At 36.1% G+C, this 20,922-nt stretch overlaps 1 pseudogene; it reads right to left on the minus strand.

Annotated features, from left to right (window-relative positions):
- Positions 1-18,884: 18,884 nt before the first annotated feature.
- On the minus strand, positions 18,885-19,037 carry LOC122894824 (annotated as a pseudogene).
- Between the last annotated feature and the right edge of the window lie 1,885 nt (positions 19,038-20,922).

The following is a 20,922-nucleotide window of genomic DNA, read 5'->3' on the forward strand; positions in this document are numbered from 1 at the left end:
TGTTCCTTATCATTTAGTAAAATATTTACCTATTTTGGATAGTGGATGGTAGCCTGTTGCTGAGGATTAGACTTCCTACGATATTAACTTTCCTTTCAAGGCATAAGTTCCTAAGTTGGAGTAACTACATAATGAGGCCAAATATCAGAGTGTTATGAAGGGATTGTTCTCTTGGACAGAAATCTACCCATATTGAGCTTCATTCTGCATATGAACTACACAGCCCAATCAGTCAAAAGATTTCCTTCTACTCAGTCTATTTTGAGAGGATAAAATATATGGTATATGGTATTTCTATTATGCAAATTTGAAGGTCTGTGATTGCTATATTGTATCTTTTTATTACTTAATATTTCATCCTAATCGATAGACATGGAGTGATATTTGGAGTAAAATATTATAATAATTTTTATATTTTACTTTATAAAAATAAAGATACTTTAAATTAAATTACTCTGCCTTCTTTTTATGAATACAGATAAAAGCCTTAAACATAGTGTAACTTGAACTAATGAATAAAATGAGAGAAAACCCGACATGACTTTGATGATCATAACCACTGATGCTGGAAAATTAATTTTGAGGGTCTACCAAGAAAGCTCCAGCTCTCACATGAAGCAAACACTTATGTGCACCTATGTGCACAAACACACACACGCACACATGCACACACAAACCAGAGAAGTCACTACTTCTGCTTTGCCAAGAAAAAGCATGTTTAATGCTTTATAAACAGTTCACCAAGTTTGCATAAAGCACTGTCTTGTCTGAAGTTCCTCACATAAACTTTTATTTTGCTGTTACTGTCCGTATACATATTCCTTGCATAACTTCTGAGATTTGCAGGTCAACATAATCACCAAATGTGGGTATTAGGTTTGGAAGTAACAGTCTGACATGGTACCTACTATTACATCTATCCTAAGGATGATGCACAAAGTGTGTTTTTTATTAGTTTCTTACAATCTTGATTTTTTTTTCCACATTATAGTAAAACAACTAGAACCAATCCTGGGTTCTTCTGTTTCACAAGGTCTGTAACTCATTCAGGATCTGTCACATTTCTGAACAGTTATAATGGTACATTGGGACATTTGTATTCAATTTAGAGAGAGAGTGCTATGGTCCAAATGTTTGTATCCCTACAACTAATGCCAAGTGTGACAGTATTTAGAAGGTGGGGCTTTGGGAGGGGCTTAGATCTTAAGGATGGAGCCCTCATTAACAGAATCAGTGCCCCATAAAGAGACCCACAGAGCTCCTTAGCCCCTTTGACCACGTGAGGACACAATGAGAAGTTATCAAGCTGGAAAATGTCCTTATCCCATCGTGCTGGCACCTTCTTCTCAGACTTCTAGGCTCCAGAACTGTAAGAAATAAATTTCTGCTATTTATAAGATACTCAGTCTGTAGTATTTTGTTGGAGCAGTCAGAGCAGGCTAAGATGGTGAGTGGGTGCATGTGTCTGCATGTCTTCCTGTCTCTATGAACATATCTAGTAATATAATATACTCCCACATTTGTGGACCAGGTAAGATCTGAATAACTAACTGTATGAGGTAAGGCTCACTTGCTATGACCTCCCAAATCAGCATGTGTTATCTGATTATGCATTTATCCATTCATCAGTTGACAAACATTTGGGTTGTTTCCAGCCTTGGGCTACTACAAATAAAGCTACTGACATCACACTTGGTTGTAAATTATCTCTTTAATACTCTTTAGAAAGTCTGATCCTAAAAGTACTATGAATGCTATATTTTATTCCCCTCATATGTAATCTATAGTGCCTGACATGTAGTAGGTACATATAAGTATGTATTGAGTGAGTAAGTATCTGTGAAAAATCAAGTATGAACAATTCTAATATAACATTAACTTATTATATTATGTAGCAAAAGTTTTGAATGCTTCTGAATATTTGCCAACTGGACCAGATTGTAGAGATACAGAGAAAATAAGACACAATATCTGATGTCAAAGTGCTTAGAATCAATTTAAATTTAGTTAACCATAAAATATTTACTTTGACGTAGTTTTAGAAGCAAAGATCAATAATTATTATTCATAAGTTGGCTCATATTATATATTTTTGTTAAGTTTTATAGATCATACCCAATATCATAGCCCTGTATAACTCTTTACAACACCAGCTTATTACCACTGTCTTCTATAAGCCAAAGGGCTTTATAGGGCTCAAGCTCAGTTTAGCTCCATCAAATGTAAATATAAATATAGGTAATGAGATTTAAAACAAAAGGAGTAGTGGCATAAATGTTTATTAGTTCCTTTCCCTATTAAATCTCAGCACAATAATTTTTAAATGCTCATTTTTCTAATGACAAAAATTACTCCCAGTTAACCTACCTTCATTTTACAGGCAAGTAATAAAATTGATTAAAATCAAGTGAGATCATGATTGATTATAATCATAATCAGAGAAGAGCTTCTGGCCTTTATTTATTATTGAGCCATTCATGAGAGTATACACAGTAATGACCCCAGTTAATGTGAACTCCTCAGGGACAAATACTGGACAGTGCCTTGTTTTGTGCATTGGTAACCAGTGTGAGCTCCATTCATGCCTTTAACTTGACCTTTAAATAGACAATCTAGACTAACCAGTCAAGTCTTAAAACTCAAGTGCAGGCGGCAGAGCTCAAATATTGTTTAGAACATCAGTATCATGGGGCATCTGTTTGGCTCAGTGGATTAAAGCCTCTGCCTTTGGCTCAGATCATGATCCCAGGGTCCTGGGATCGAGTCCCTCATTAGGCTCTGTGCTCAGCAGGGAGCCTGCTTCTCTCTCTCTCTCTCTGCCTGCCTCTCTGCCTACCTGTGATCTGTCTTTCTGTCAAATAAATAAAAATCTCAAAAAAAAAAAAAAGAACATCAATATCATGATTGCTTCATAAAGGCTGGGTTTATAGAAAAGGGAAAATTGAAAATAGCAAAATTACAAGATTGAGGGAAAGAGTGTCCTAGAAGTATAGAGTCAGAAGACATCTGGAAGAGCATGGTCATTGCTTATGTTGCTTCACTGTCCCTATGGCCACCCTTCGAAGAGGTGCTATGACTTGTGAGCTTCACAAAGTACATTATGGACACAGGCAGAATAAAATCACAGGTCTTTTAATTCCTTGTTCAAGATCCTTTCCAATATTAGAAGCTTTTTAAAAAAGCACATGCTATTGCTTCAATAAAACTGCCTCCTTTTAGGTCTAAAACTGATTGCAAAATAAGTTCCCTCTCCAACACATCCTGAGAACTGAGAACTTTAAATCATATGGAGCCTATATTCATAGAGCCCCGCTCCAAAGAATATTCAGTGGAGGGGGCACTGACACAAAAGCAAATAAATGTTAATGCGATTATGTAGCTGACTTATAATTTTAGTACCAATAGTCGGGTAATGAAAAAGGAATTTCAAGGTGCGTGAATAAAAGAAACTCTTTTAAATCTATCAAGCATTCTGCTAAGTGTTCCTTAACTTGCTACTTGTGAAACAAATTCAATTTGCCACTTCAGTTCTACCAAAGTGTCATCTATTCTCTTCTCCATTTCCTCTCCATACTCTTTTCTGGGTAATTATCAATTTCTATGGGGCTTTAGGTATCACCAGTTGGATTATGGCTTTTCACATGTATATTTCTATCCCCCTTCTTATAAATTCTCTTTCCAGACTCAAATGCATTGAACTCTCCTACCTAGAATACCTACAAGTGCCTCAAGTTAAACATGTTAAATATTAAGCACATTATCATCTCCTTTCCAAGCCTTCTTTTCCTTCCATTTCCTAATCATTTTGATAGAACTATTACCTGACACTTCTGCTATCACCTTATGCTTCACATCTATTCATATTTGTTAACTCTAGCTTTACATGGTTCATAGGTGTGTCCCTTGTCTTTCCCCACCACCACCTCTACACAACACCTGGAATTCATCCACTTCCTATTTCATCTCTTCATTTCCTGCCCATTTCTCACACAGCTTGGAGCTGAGGTGATCATGTCATGCCTACTATATAAGGAATATTCTAGAGCTCTTAGGTTGGTAAAAGTCCCTTTGCAATTGGTCCTTGGCTTTTCTCACTTGCCTCATCTCACATCAACTTCAGTCATCCTGTACCTCAGCCACTGTATAATTTTCAGCTGTTTTTGAACATAGTTGGTCCTACATGCTTATAAGCATGTTTGATAAGTTACATATCTCCTTTCATGTGCTGAAATCCTACATGTTCTACAAGATTTGGTTCTCTTGTCTTCTCCATAAAGCCTTCATTTGACCCCCCAAAGACAGCTAGAAGAGCAAGTCGCTCTCTCTTCTATGTTTCCATAGCAATCTGTTCATATTCTATTCTATTCATATTCTATTGTGACACTTACCAATTGTACTCTAGCTTTTGTATGTCTAGCTTTTCCAAATACTGTGAGTGCCCTTAATCAAAACAACCATAGTGTGTAGGGACCTGGTAACGTTGGTTTTCTGAGCAAAGCAACAAAGATGAACAGGTAAATGCACACATGAGTGAAGGACTAGTGGGTAAATCAAACACAGCACCCTGATTTCTTATCTCAGGCACAGATTGCAGTAGGATATAATTAAGAAATATACCTAAACCTGGCACTATAGAAGTAGCCATATATGGGATATAGTACTAGGCAATCAAAAGAGCTCTTGCCTATAGATACCAGCCTGTGAGCTCTTTGATACTTGCAATTGTTTTAAAGTAGGACAAAAGTATTCATTATATAATTAGGAAGAAGGTAAATTATAAAATACTGCAGTCACTAATCCATAGCACCGTGTGGAATAAGAGGTCACTAACATTGAAGTTAATTTTGTCCCTTGTAGAGCATTTCTACAGATCCAGTCTGCCTGAGTGTAAAATTCAACTCAGCAATTTTTAACCAATAGGTAGATCTCTCTGTGATGGTATTTTCTCATATGTGAAATGGGGATTATATTGATTGGACTATTCTAGAAGTGTTATAATAATAAAACTCAGTAAGTTAATAATACATGTATAACGCTTGCAGGGGTACCTTGTACTTAGTTTATGTTTTATATATTGTTATTTTAAATTCCCAATAAATTCCCAATAATTTATAATTGACATCAGGACATCTCTGGAGGAAAATGTGTAGTAATAGAATAAGTTCTACTAGAGGATAGGGGAACTTCTACAAAGGGGAATGTTTCAAGGAAGTTAGAACTGGCCTGTCAAATGTAATTTTTTCCCTGGATTGTATTTGCATGTCTATTAAAATTTATAATTTAGCACAACAATGATCATATCATTTAATTTTCAGATAATAGTATGATTTATTTATTTATTTATTTATTTTTACATTAAGAAGGTTAAATATTGGTGCAAAATGAGCAAGACCCAATTTTTAGGAAATAAAAAACACTGGAGAAGGAGTTAGGATACATTCATTCACACCTGAAAGGAAAAGCTGCTGGTAAAACATAACAACAAAACCTATAAGGAGAGATGGGTAATAGGAAGGAAAATACCTAAGGGTAGCTCTCTGCAAGTGGGGGAGAGGGAAGAACGTTATTAAAAATGTCAAACTTTGGAGTGTAAAAGATAAAAATGGATTAATAATATTGAAATTATTTTCAGAGGATAAACTCAAATGCTTTTGGCAGTCGACTAGGCTGACTTTAGTTACATGGATTTCAGAGCCAGAAAACAGCCTTTCATTTAGTTCTTATTCCTCCACCATGCTCTTTGCACCAACTAATGGAAGAAACAAGACATAGAATCTCTCTTTGCATAAAAAGATGAAAATAGTTGGACAAAAGACTAAGCCCATGTCCTATGTTTGTGTTCATTACACATAGGAAAGCCTTTCAGGGAGCAAATTGGTCTCTTTTTGGATTCTTGTTATTCACACAATTCAGAGTGATCTGCTCTTGTTTCATCCCTTAAGAGGTAGATCCGCAGGAAATTATAGCAAGGTTGGTAAACATACAGAAATATAATCCATATAATATTTTTCCAATGTATAATACTACATAAGCATAACATATGCAATATGATACATATTAAATACAAATATCTGAAACATATGAAGGTAAAAATGTGGCAGATCAAAGTAAAAACAAAAAAAAGTTATAAAAAATAAAAACAAAAATTCAAGATACATCAGCTGTTTGGGACTTGTCAGAACAGGGACATCTGTGATATATTATCTTAGATAATACAATAATGGATATTTACATTTATAAACTTATGATCTCATGATAAATTTAAACTATAAAGAAATTATGCAAAATATTTGGGAAAGATCTCTTTTTATTGTTTTGTATTGTCTCTATGAAAAATTCACCTACATGAAACAATTCTTTTGAGGACATGATGGAAAAATGTGGCAGTACTGTATTTAGCGGTAGTATTATAATGATGGCAAGATTTTCAGTTGCCTTTCTCACAGTCTAAGTAGTCAAAAAGAGCTGAGCTGCTTCTGATCTCCTATTATGGCCAGTTTTAACAATGAATATTAGCTTAGGCATTACTTAAAAAACAAAGAGACATTAGGAATTATTATTTTGAAATTCCTAAATCCTGAAACTATTAAATTTAATTCAAACAAAATTAATTGAAATTAAGTAATGATAAAACATCAACTATTAGTACTACTATACCTTCTAATAATGAAGACCTTCAAAATATTTAAGAGAAAACCTAATTGATTATACTAAGAGGAAGGAACCTACTTTTCCCCATTTCCCCAACCTGTAAATGTTTCCTCTCATTCAACACAATGAGCCCAGGTCCCAAGGAACCCATTGAATTATTGGAATCAAGCAAGCAATTTTTGGAGGCAAAGCATAGGAAAAAAGGCTCTTGTAGATCTGTACTGTGGGCTAGGTATGGCTAAGACAATTCATCTAAGCTTCATCCACAGATCATGAAGGTTTTCTCTGAAGCTTCCTTATTATTCACAAATCCATCAATAAAACATACTAAATGGTGGAGCTAAAATGATGGCTAAATGTTTACCCAAATCCCTGCTTTTCTTTGATCAAATGGCTAGACGACTTTTCCAGACTCTTTTGAGATGGTAAGCTCCATGTGACTAAGTTTTCCCCAAAGGAATGCAAGCAGCCATGTTTTTGCCAGATCGTCACATGGGAGCTATACCATGCCCTTTTCCTTCCTCTGGAAATACAGACCATGGCAAGGTCTTACACAGGGAATGGCTGCATGGCAAAGCCAAAGGAGCTTGGATCTGTGCCTGATCCTGTGGGAAGAGCTGTTCGGCAGACATGAACACCACCCCATCACTCCTTTCTGAGTGAAAATAGCTGTTGTGTTAACCATTGACATTTAGTGTCTATATGCTATCATTCCCTAGCTTGCTTTACCTAATTTGAATGTTTAAGTAAAGAGTTTGGGGTTAAGTAAACCTAGCTTTCAATCCCCACTTCCAATTTATTAAATATGTGGTTTGAGGTAAGTCGCTCATACTGCAAAGACCTCCATTGCCTAATCTTTAAAAAGGAGAAATTAATACTCCGTACCTACTTCAGAGTCTTATTGAGATAACATGGAATACTCTTTCTTCGAATTTTAAAGGGGATGATATATGATAAAATATTTAACGCAGTGCCTAACAAAATATTTAACAAGTAGGACTTTTTATAATTAGTTTGGCAATTAGGTACCGTAAGTACTATTCCGGGAAGAGAAAATAAGTATCTGAATAGCTTCTAAGACTATACATCTAAGTACAGAGTCTGTCCTTGAAATAATCCAAATAGCAGTTCAGTTTTCTCTATAAGAAAACTCCTTAAACAAGGGTATCCTTATAGGATGATATATTTAAAGATTTTTAAATTCAAAGATAGGACATCACATTTAATCCATCACATTTAATTCCTGAAGTCAAGGAAGTAGGACTATTTTTATGGGTTACATAATGCTCAAATGCACACACACACACAAATATACACATACACACCACCTATTTATTTAATGAAGATTTTTTTCCAAGAAGACACCCATATTCTACATTATTCAGTGAAGGTAAAATAACTCAAAAGAGATCAAAGAAAACAATGACTTCACTGTTCATATAAAGAGGATCTGTAGAAAATATTTAAGGTTTATGAGAATGAAGCCCTAATTCTTATTTGTGTTCTATTTGTTCCACAGATAAACAAAACAAAAACAAACAAAACAAAAAAAAAACAAAAAGAAAGAAAGAAAGAACAAAAATAAAGAAATATATAGAGTGTAAAGGCAAAAATGACATCCCATATCATACTCATATTGATAATACTTTTAAACAACCATTTTCATAAATGAGATTGTCAACACTATAGTTTTATAGCTTTTTAGATCTCAAGTACCCTGGAATTAGACTCAATGAAAGAAGAATGAAATAAGCAAGACCTTTCTCTTCTTCTTCTTCTTTTTTTTTATACCTTTCAACAATAAATTGTAACTTGTCTTTGTCTAGATTTTTCTTTAGTTGTATTAATGCTATTTTGGATTGCAAGATTTTGATCCCACCCTACCAGCTCCCCCTCCCACCACTCTGCTTTTCTTTCTTCACCATTGTTCCTCTAAACTACAAGACCATCTGTTCACTTGGCAGATGCAAGTCAGTTCTATAATTGTTGTCATTCTTAGCATAGTGCAAACCCTGCACAATCCAGAGGACGAGAAGTACTACATTCATGAGTTAGCCAAATGTATATTGTTGTCGAAATTACTTGTCAAAACGTCAAAGGGAACAATATTTGATTTTCAAAGCACAGCATACATCTACCCAGATTACAATATGAGCGCCCTATTATGCTGTTACTTATGCAATGCATCATTCAGATTTTGACTAAAGTAAATGGCATGAGCTCTCACAGGCTCTGATTTCTATTGTGTGAAAGAAGTATAGGAGTTAGTTACAAAATCCTTTGTTCGAGCAGTGAATTGAGAGGTTTTTCTGAAGTAAATCAAATACATACATTTGGAAGACAGGCATCTCTGTTGTGAATGAACTTCATTTTTGAACAACTCCAATACATGATAATCAAGATTTAAACATAAAACATATATAATGCATTCAAATGTGGACTTGGGGCATTGTCAAGAGGAAAAGCAAAAAGATATTGTATTACGTTCTACTGCTGCTGTAACAAATTACCACAAGCTTAGTGGCTTGAAATCACACAAATTTATTTACGTTTTTGGAAATCAGGAGTCTGGCAGGGGTATCACTGGACTAAAGGTCTCAGCAGGGCTTCTTTCCTTTCTGGAGGCTCTAGCAAAGGATTCATTTTCTTGCCTTTTCTAGCTTCTAGAGGCCACCCCACTCCTTAGCTGTTGGTTTCTTCTGTCTGCAAAGCTAGCAACAGCATGTCATCTCCTGGGCTTTTCTTCCTAGACACATGCCCTTCTCTGCCAATAGCCAGGAAATCTTCTCTGTTCTTAAAAAAATCATGTGATTAAGATGAACTCACCTGGATAATCTAGGTTAATCTAAACAGCTATCATGGCTTTGCAGCACCTCTTTTACAAACGACAAATGAAAAACACCCAAGAGGGGTGCCTGGGTGGCTCAGATGGTTAGACATCTGCCTTCTGCTCAAGTCATGATCTCCAGATCCTGGAATCAAGCACCATATTGGGCTCCTGGTTGGCTCAGCAGAGAGCCTGCTTCTCCCTCTCCCTCTGCCTCTCCCCCTGCTTATATGTTCTCTCTGTCTCCCTCTCAAATGAATAAATAAAATATTTTAAAAAATAAGAAGAAACATCTAAGAGATTACATTAGCTCAAACTCAAACATTGAAAAAATGAAACCGTAACTCCAACATTCCAATTTCCTGCTCTTATAAGTAAAATAAACCATTTCTCTTCATTATTTCATGTGATTCTTCTTGCAAACAAGAAATAAACCAAAAGATTCCTCTAAAAAGTATTTCTATTTCATAGATCTTACAGCAGAAGTAAACTATTATTTGATGATACAAATCAGTTATAAGTACAACTTTTCAGCAAGGCACAGACCACCCAGAGTTAGAGTAGGTGTTTAATTAAATCATATACATCGTTGACAACAATGATGATGTCATATCACAACACCTTTCCAGAGACTCTAAAACCTGCTTTTAATTTCTAACTGATTTATGAAGTACTTTGAATAGACACACAGTGAAGATAGTTGAGTAAGAAACCAACCAATTAGAATGTCTGTACAAACACTTACTAAGTGGCAACTTCAGGCTAAATGCAGAGCTAGAGGCTGCAGGTAAAGGAGAACTAGGGCATGGAACTACTCTGAATCAGCTCAGTGTTATTTATAGATATACCTGTTTCCCAACATGGGAAATTGAAATAATGTATACATAAATTTTGTATCATGTGTTCTCAGAGATTCTCTAGAAAGAGAAGAGAATCAAGGAGGGAGCAGTTAACACTGAAAGGAATAGTGCAACACTTAAGATTGGTTTTGAAGGCTAATCAGGATTTTGAACATTCAGATAAGTAGCAATAGACTCGCCTTTATTTTCCCAGGAACCATAAAATGCTATCTGTTTAATCAAATTAAAAAAATGTCTAGCATAATTAGCCTCTAGGAAACTTAGATGACTCACATCATATTTTCCCCAAACTTTTCTTCTGTATTTAAAAGTGTTGAAGGGCATCTTGGTTCTTTCCATAGTTTGGCGACTGTGGCCATTGCTGCTATAAACATTGGGGTACAGATGGCCCTTCTTTTCACGACATCTGTATCTTTGGGGTAAATACCCAGGAGTGCAATTGCAGGGTCGTAGGGAAGCTCTATTTTTAATTTCTTGAGGAATCTCCACACTGTTCTCCAAAGAGGCTGCACCAACTTGCATTCCCACCAACAGTGTAAGAGGGTTCCACTTTCTCCACATCCTCTCCAACACATGTTGTTTCCTGTTTTGTTAATTTTGGCCATTCTAACTGGTGTAAGGTGATATCTCAATGTGGTTTTAATTTGAATCTCCCTGAGGGCTAATGATGATGAGCATTTTTTCATGTGTCTGATAGCCATTTGTATTTCTTGATTGGAGAAGTGTCTGTTCATATCTTCTGCCCATTTTTTGATGTGTTTGTCTGTTTCGTGTGGGTTGAGTTTGAGGAGTTCATTATAGATCCTGGATATCAACCTTTTGTCTGTACTGTCATTTGCAAATATCTTCTTAAGTCCAGGGAGCTGGTGGCTCCTGAGCTGGGTGGCTCAGTGGGTTAAGCAGCCTCTGCCTTTGGCTCAGGTCATGATCTCAGAGTCCTGGGATCGAGCCCCACATCGGGCTCTCTCCTTAGCAGGGAGCCTGCTTCCACCTCTCTCTGCCTGCCTCTCTGCCTACTTGTGGTCTCTTTCTCTGTCAAATAAATAAATAAAATTTTTAAAAAGAAATAAAAGAGCAAGTCCAAATAAACAAATAGGTAACTAGTCTGAGGAAGAACAGCAGCACACTCTACAATCAGGCCACAGGATTGCTTTCCCTTATGAGCGACCTTTACCTCTTGAGCTGCATGTGTGAGGATATAAGGCCCTCAGAGACAACTTACTCCCATATAGAATACAAGCTTTAGCTCTGGAGAATCTCAAAACAGATGCCCCTTAATAAATTGTTGACTTGTTTTCAAAACCTGCTAAGGCATCTCAAAACCAGGTACTGTCACTGGGGAACATTCAATAAATAATGATGTCGTTAGTGATGGCTAAGATGTTATGGAATATTTTGGAAAGTACCAATATCTCAGTGTTTATTCAAGTATTCAGTAAACATTTATTAGGCTACAACTATTTGCTGGTTTAGTAGGTTACATTTATTAGGTTACAACTATAACCTTCTGTGTTTTGAAGAATTGAACAAAACAAACTGTCCATTCTCTAAGGAGAGATGGATATAGGATACGGCAGATGATAGAGACTGTTATAAAGTTAAAAGTAAAAGGTAATAGGGAAATGGCATAGTGGCGCTGTTACATACAGGATTTCCCATGGTTGAGCACAGAACGGAGAAAAGTGAATGAAGAAGTCTTGCAGAAAGAAGTAAGTACTGGGCGCCTGGGTGGCTCAGTGGGTTAAGCCACTGCCTTCGGCTCAGGTCATGATCTCAGGGTCCTGGGATCGAGTCCCGCATCGGGCTCTCTGCTCTGCAGGGAGCCTGCTTCCTCCTCTCTCTCTGCCTGCCTCTCTGCCTACTTGTAATCTCTCTCTGTCAAATAAATAAATAAAATCTTTAAAAAAAAAAAAAAGAAGTAAGTACTAATGCCATAGGGAAGGCCATGTACAAGGTTTCTGATATACGTCAGGGAGAGCAATGAGGCAAGAACTGGGCAAACACAGAACTGCAGGAGATGAGTGCTGGAAGCGTCTATGTAGGTTCCTGCTGGATTTTGTTCTGACTGCAGTGGGATGTTACTGGTGGCATTTATTTATTTATTTATGACAGAGAGAGATAAAGAGAGAAGGAACACAAACACAGAGGAGCTGGGGAGGGAAAAGCAGGCTTCAGTTGATCAGGGAGCCTGGTAAGGTCTGGATCCCAGGACTCTGGAATCATGACCTGAGCCAAAGGCTAATGCTTTACGACTGAGGCACCCAGTGTCCCTATTAGGGGATTTTAAACAAAACTTTGGCATGATCTGACTTACATTTTAGAGATTTTTCTAGCTTCCTTTGTGCAATGAGTGTAAACAGAAAGATCATTAGAGACCCACTGCTGTGCGCAAGTGAGGAATAAGTATGGCTCCTCCATCCATAGGACTTTGCAAACTGGTTAAACGGAAAATTTATTCCTGTCCTTTTTCAAAATGAAGATTGTAGATATATCTGACGTAGGGTAAAATAATAAAAAAGTTAAATCCATGTGGCCAACCAAAGTTATAAAGCTTGTGGAACTTTGAATAACTAGATAACGATTCTTGAATAACACAGGACGATTAATACTGAAAACTACTGATGCAAGTCATTACAGTCATAATTTGTAGGACATTGCTTACAAAATGCCTATTGATAATCAATGAAGTGTCACACGCCTTAATTTTCTTCATTTTAAATACTGGTGCTGAAATGGTCGTATTGTTTTAGTAAAAGTACTCATTACCCTATTTGTTATCTGTTATATTTAGTAATATACATGTTAGAAAAATAGCATCTTAAACTTACAGCTCATATATGTTGCTCAATAATATTTTCAGGTATTAATGTCAGTATTTTCTTTGGAAAAATCAAGATTCACCAGCTATTATCATAATGGTCAAAGCCTAAGTCATGACTAACATGTATTTATACATGTAAGATCACATCCAAACATGTACACTTTTAAGTTATTATAAATAAAGTCTTAACTCCATACACTTAAAATCCCCTTTATATTCTAATGAAATATTTGTGATATTTAGTTTCTGAGTCTTATGTACAATCACTTCAACAATTTCTTGGTAACATGGGTAACTTTTTTTTTTTTTTTTTTAAGTTGGGTATCAGTTGCTAAGGTTACAGACTTTTTTTTCTCTCTCTGCTATTAACGAGCTATATTGGGTCTGTAACTTGAGTCTCCTGGGCACACAGAATCTGATTGCCCCACATCTCATTTTCTAGGCTTTCTTTGTATCCAATGCTGAATTTTCAGATTCCTGCCCTGTGTCAGCTGACTCTAGTGCGCTCGCTAAGTGTATACACCCTTGTCCTCAATGAATAAGGGCTTGATTGTGCATTGATTAAAATGGCTTATTTTACTGTTAAAGTAAATTACACAGAAATGGCATTTCCTACCAAACAAAGAAAAATAATACCATAATAACACAAACTTGACACTTCCCTAATGCTTTAATCTGACAATCTCAGCACACTTAACAAACAGCAATTAATTAACCCTTAAAACATTCCTGTCAGGAAGGACTGATTACACCCATTTTACAAAGGGAATGCTAAGAGGTAACTTAACTTGGACGCGGTTACATAGTTCGCTCATGACAGAACGGAGACCATAACTCAACAGACTTGACCCTACGCTCCCAGGCAGTCAACAAGCAGTCAACAAGTCCTAATCAAGAGAACGTATTAGTTGTTTATACTGTGAAAATCCCCATTTTGTAAGAATCCCTGGATGGCTATGCAGACAAAGGCTTTATTATATTCACTCATAATTCTCATCCAGCCTTATCACCAAAAGGAAATAAAACTCGAAAATCCATAAGCGCCTCCTTTCAAGGGTACTGCTGCCTTAAAAAAGCTGTGTGAAATGTTAACCAGTAAAACATGACCAAGGAAGAAATTCGATGGATGAGTGGAGTACTAGGTTGCCTTATTGGTGAGCTACAAAGTGTAGTAGCAAATGCATTTAAGGACTTGAAATTCCAGATGCGTTTACACCCATGTCTTAAAATACCAGGAAGAGAACACGTTTTCTTGGGATTCACACACACAAGCAAAATTAGCCTATAAAGAAGATGTGAAGCCATTTGGGAACACGACTATATACATCCATCCAGTTGGGACGCTCTATTTTGGTTAGCAATACATTTAGGAACTTCGTGGCCAGTCACGTGGCTTCATCAAAAGCTGTGTCTGCGGTTGAACTGGATCCCACCGCGTCCGTGAGGACGGTGAGCATCACACTGACATGATAGCTTCTAAGCCTGTAACCATCAAACCTCAGCTGGTTCCTGACATCAAGCGCAGAGAGCCCACATCTTTTCCCTTCTCATGCCATTCCAGGGAACATAAACTAATCAAGGCCCTCATTGAAAGTTAGGTTTCCTCAGAAGTGTCTTTAACGAGAATCTGATTTTTGTCATGGCATCCCCCTCCACCCCAACCCACCCCACCCCTCACCCACCGCCCGGGAACTCCAGACTTCTTGAAGCAGTGAAGGATCATCAACTGACTTGCATTGAGGTCATTATCGTAAACATGTAATGACAAAATATGCTCAAACGTTGTCTTTCCTCTCCTTGACCACACTAATCCTTCTCCCTCGGCCTGAGGGGATTAGCTCTCATGCCTCTACAGGATTTTGATTCCCAGGTATTTTCCTGTTCACCAGCCCGATTTTAAGACCTCAGCTTCAGGCCATTGGCAGCCCAAACCCAGCCACGGGAACCCTGTTCTCTCCCGTGTCCCATATTCTCTCTCATTCTTATGAGGCTGTGGATGCAGCTGCTATTCCACTCTCCGACCCCACTGTCGATGTTCTGTTCCTTTTCCTTAGCTCCTCTCCTTCCGTTCCATGACCTTTCATTAAATACTTGTTAACCCTCTTTTACAGGGCAGGCTCTGAATTATGCTATGCGGATTGAGCGGTAAATCTATCAGAGGCTGTGCCCTCCAGCAGCTTATAGTTTAGTGGAGTCTCAAATGTGTTCGTTCACTCATCAGAATACAAGCTCAGAGCATGTACAATGTGTTAGGAACGCAGAGAGGAGGGTCACACAGTTCTTTACAGGAGAGCAGTGGGAAGGAGTCGGGGTAGAATCCCCACATCTAAGTGACTCCACAAGGGCTATTTCAAGTGTTTTCCACAGTCTGGTTATGCAGCCTTCTGATATGATGATAAAATCTAAAGCCATCTCATATGAACTAGTACATTTTTTTCCCTTTCTAATTCATAATCCCCTTCATCTAGTACCACAGGACCCTGTATTTAGAGGACTTTAAATAAGCGTGCATTAGGGCACCTGGGTGCCTCAGTCATTTAAGTAACTGGCTTTGACTCAGGTCATGATCTCAGGGTCCTGGGATCAAGCCCCACATTAGGGGTCCCTGCTCAGTGGGGAGTCTGCTTCTCTTTCCCTTAGACTCATGCTTGTGCTCCGTCTCACTCAAATACATAAATAAAATCTTAAATAAGTAAAGAAGTATATAAGCATGCATTGCTGGAGTGTTCTTGGTGTGACCTTTCCTAATGATGCTGTTAACATCACACACCCCAACGCTCCTCATCTCCCCCATCCACTACATTTTCCCTGCCACTGCTTACCACCTAATTTCCCAAACTTGGGTATTTTGCATTCTGATGAAGAATGAACATTTCAGGAGGACAGGAATTTTGGACTGATTTTCACACTGAGTGTAAATGGTAGACAGGACAATTGCAGAGGTATTTGTGGCATAAATAATCGATCCTACCTCTACTTCTGACTTGTACCCTGTCCTGCTTTTCAATTCAGAACTCTTAACACTTTTCACAGCTACATACGCAGGTTCATTGCATTCTCTTGAACGCAGAGAAAGCAGGACATTAAAAAAAAAAAAGGAATACATAATAATGAATAAATGTAAGCTAGGAAATCAAAGAAAAATAAATCCTTATGGAGAACAATGAATCAGGAGAATGAGTTTTGCTCTTTTACTTAGTCAGAACAGGCATCCACAAAGTCGTGGCATTTTAGTAGATTCGACTGATATAATTGAGTACAATACAAACTAATATTCCTATAAGTTTCCTGAAGCTCTGCCTACCGTGGACTTGTGGATTCAGTAAGTCTGGGGTAGGGCTGGAGATTCCACCTTTCTTTTAAGCCCCTAGATGATGGTCATGCTGTGTGGCTGGGGAAGCAAAATAAGACTTATAAACTGGAGAAAAGTAGATTATGAAAAACAGCAATAGGGGCACCTGGGTGGCTCAGTGGGTTAAGCCTCTGCCTTCAGCTCAGTTCATGATCCCAGGGTTCTAGGATAGAGCTCCACATTGGCCTCTCTGCTCAGCGGGGAGTCTGCTTCCCCCTTTCTCTTCTGCCTGCCTCTCTGCCTACTTGTGATCTCTCTCTCTGTCAAATAAATAAATAAATAAAATCCTTAAAAAAAAAAAAAGAAAAACAGCAATAATGTTAACATAGCAGCTGAAATTCTTACTGGATACATTTAGAAAGGAAATATAAATTGAGGTCCATATGAACAATTACTTAATAGCCTTTCAGCTTCAAAAGCATTTGGTATATTTTTTAAATAACTTGACTTTATTTATTTCTTAGTCATTATTGAAACATTGAAAATGCAAATTAAAAAGAAAACAAGTGAAATTATTTATAAATTCATCTATTAGAGAACACTTTGGTTTATTTACTCCAGTTTATATTTTTTTTAATCTTAGAATTATTCTATAGGAATTTAAGACAAGTAAGTTTTTTCTAACAATCATTTAAAATTTAATATGGTAAAAAATTAAAAATAAAAATTTTATTTTATTGATATGTGATATAGCATTCACAATTCAATGTCAATAAACATTAGTCTGCATAAACTTCATATACAATTCAATGTTAATAAACATTAGTCTGTATAAACATCTTTGTCATAGCAACTAACATTTTAATTACTCAATAAATGCATGCTTATGATGGGAAAACAGAAAAAAAAAAGATAAGCATAAAGAACAAATCAATCAAAATATCACTATCAAAATATAGATGCATATGTAATATATGAATTTGCATCTTTTTATTTTTTTATATGTACTTTCTGACTTAACTTTAATTATAACTCAAGGAACTTACTATATTCAGATTTCTAAGTTTGTTTTTAATTTCTATAATATCATTCTAAGAGGAATAATATTCAATCATAAGAAGCTACTATTCTTATTCAAACATTTATTTTTAGATATTCAGATTGGTTCTAGTTTTCAAAGAAACATCTTTAGATTCTGGACACTTTTTTAAAAAGAATACATTTTTAAAGCTGAAATTGCATCACCTTATTCATTTTTGACATTTTTGCTCATTTGTTTTCTTTGTTTTTCTTTTTTGTTGTTTTCTTTATTTTAAATATAGTTGAAATCGCCCTTCAGAACATTTTTTTTCCAATTTATTTATTTTCAGAAAAACATTATTCATTATTTTCAGAACATTTTTTTATTCAAAATTTTGCCACCTATGTGTTAGTACTTTCTACATCTTATCCAACAACTGATGTTACTATTTTTTCTAAAATATTTTATTTATTTATTTGAAGGGGGAGGGGCAGAGGGAGATGCAGAGAATATCAAGTGGATTCCATGAAGAGCGATGAGTGTGGAGTCCAACAGGGACTCAGTCTCATGATCCTGAGATCATGACCTGATCCAAAATCAAGAGTCAGATGCTTGACTGACTGATCCACCCAGACACCTTGCAATTGTTGCTATTCTTTAAAAATTTTATCAATATTTTAAGTAAAAATGTTGTACTTTTTTTTTTAAGATTTTATTATTTATTTGACAGATAGAGATCACAAATAGGCAGAGAGGCAGGCAGAGAGAGAGGAGGAAGCAGGCTCCCCACCAAGCAGAGGCTGATGCAGGGCTCGATCCCAGGACCTTGAGATCATGACCTGAGTCAGGGCAGAGGCTTAACCCATTGAGCCACCCAGGCGCCCAAGAATGTTGTACTTTTATAAATTAGATTTGTGGGATTATTTATGCTATTTAAATATCTTCATATTTATTAGTCCACTGAAGTTTTCCATTGTTCTCCTATGAACATCAATTGCTTATTTTTTCCTAACAGATTACTTATCTTTTATGACTTAAATTATTAAATTTTTAAGATTTTATGTATTTATTTGTAGAGAGAAATAGAGACAGTGGCAGGCAGAGGGAGAAACAGGCTACATGCTGAGCAGGGAGCCTGATTCAGGACTCGATCCCAGGACCCTGGGATCAAGACCTGAGCAAGGGCAGTTGCTTAACTGACTGAGCCACCTGGGCGTCCCTGATTTACATTATTTATATTGTTTTTAACAAAATGGTAGTAATTTCCATGTACTGGGCAGTTACTCTGTGTATAATGCTAAGACTGTAATATTTATTTGTTGCTTTTTCCCCTCTGCAGCACCTAATATTGTTCAAATTTACAAATTGGAAAAATCTTTTTATATTATAATATTTACCATTTGCCAGTCATATATGTTATCATTTCCTCCCAATTTGCATTTATTTCTTTGCCTTGTTAATAATGCCTACTTTTTTATTTTTTTTCCCTCATATAAAGTTACAATTAGCAATAATCGCGCCTCGGATAAACCTCATTGGCTACGATACTGCCACTGCGCAAAGCTTCCCTCATATAAAGTTACAATAATACATTACGCAGACACATTTTTCAATAATTTTGATGCCAGATATGAACAGATTTTCCCAATCTTGAATAAATTAATATTAGCTAAATTTTCTCCTAGTTCTTTTATGATTTAATTTCTTATCTGTAAATTTGTACTCTATTAGGGATTTATTATGGTATTTGATGAAAGAGAATTCTAAATTTTTATATATGAATAATAATGTTTGTCTCCAGATCTAGTTTTTCAAATAATCTATCCCTTCCCCACTGATCAGAGATCATCAGCATTATCATACTCATAATTTTATTTGTCATTTTTAGTGTTTATAACTCTCTTTTCTCATCTTATATTTAAAGTATAGGAAAGCATATTTGCCAATGTTACTTTTTTCCCCCAAAATTATTTGATTATCATAACATAGAAAAAAGTAGAAATTGCTAAATTTATTCATTAAGTTGGAGAAAAATGATACATTTTGATTGTTAATCTTCCAATCAAGAACATGGTTAACCATTATGCTTATTCAATTCTTTTATTATGGTCAACAGTAACATATTATAACTTTATATAAAAATCATATGTATTTCTCATTGAGATTATTTATACTTTGGGTTGTTATGAATAGCTTCTTTTCTTTCTTTGATTTTTTTTTTTATGGCCAGTACTTAGCAAAATAACTTATTTTATTTGTAACTTCTATAACTAGCTATCACAGTCAAATCTCTAATTGTATTACCTTTCAGTGGACTTGTTCAGGTTTTTTAAAGTAGAGCATAAATTTTATAAATAATGATAAAATATTTATCTTCTTCTGTCCAATTCTTATTTATTTCATTATCTTGATTATTATACTGGTTAAAAGTTGGTATATAATGCTGAAGAAGGGGTGACAGTAGACATCTATTATTTATTCATGCCTCTAATGATAAAGTATCTGGAGTTGTGCCATTTGGCTAGTGGTGATGACTATTTGATTGAGGAGGATAATTCTATCACTGAAATGACATTTTCTTTTACTCATAGATTTGTACATTAACTTTTTATAAAATAAAGAATGATTTTTAAACTTAACTGAACATCTTTTTAGCATGCATTGAGATGATAATGTATTTTCCCTTCTGGTCCTTGTTATCAATAGATTTTATAAATATTGAGCCACTCTAGGATTCCTGGAATAAATCCCACTTGACTAATAATAAATTATTAACCCCTAATTCAAAGTGTTGATTTAGATATTTGCGATGTTAATATTATGTTTAACAACCTTACATTAAATTTATGTGAGGTTAATTTTTGTTTGCTTTATTATTTGATGTTGATAGATTGATAAGAAAGGTGAATCGATTGAGAAGCTTTCACTTTTTTTTCCCCAAACTTTTAAAATATCATAAAATAAATCTCTTGGAAGTTTGTTAGAAGTAGCATGTAGTTGTTGCCTAAGGCTGCAGTAAGAAATTACCACAAACTGGGGGGCTTAAAAGAACAGTTATTGATTCTTTCAGTTCTGGATGCAATGAAGTCTGATTTTCAAGGTGTTTGTGGGGCTGTGCTCACTGTGAGGGCTCTAAGGAAAATTTTTTCCCTTCTTTCTGGCTTTTGGTGGCTCCCAGCAATTAATGACATTCTTTGGCTAACAGTTGAATCACCCCAATCTCTGTCTCCATCTTTGTGTGGTCTACTTTCCTGTGTAGATAGCTCTTCTTATAAGGACACTCTCAGGGCGCCTGGGTGGCTCAGTGGGTTAAGCCTCTGCCTTCAGCTCAGGTCATGATCTCAGGGTCTTGGGATCGAGTCCCGCATCGGGCTCTCTGCTCAGCAGGGAGCCTTCTTCCTCCTCTCTCTCTCTCTCTCTCTGCTTGCCTCTCTGCCTACTTGTGATTTC

This window comes from Neovison vison, chromosome 13 (genome assembly GCF_020171115.1).
Source record: "Neovison vison isolate M4711 chromosome 13, ASM_NN_V1, whole genome shotgun sequence".
NCBI classification, from domain to species: Eukaryota; Metazoa; Chordata; class Mammalia; order Carnivora; family Mustelidae; genus Neogale; species Neogale vison.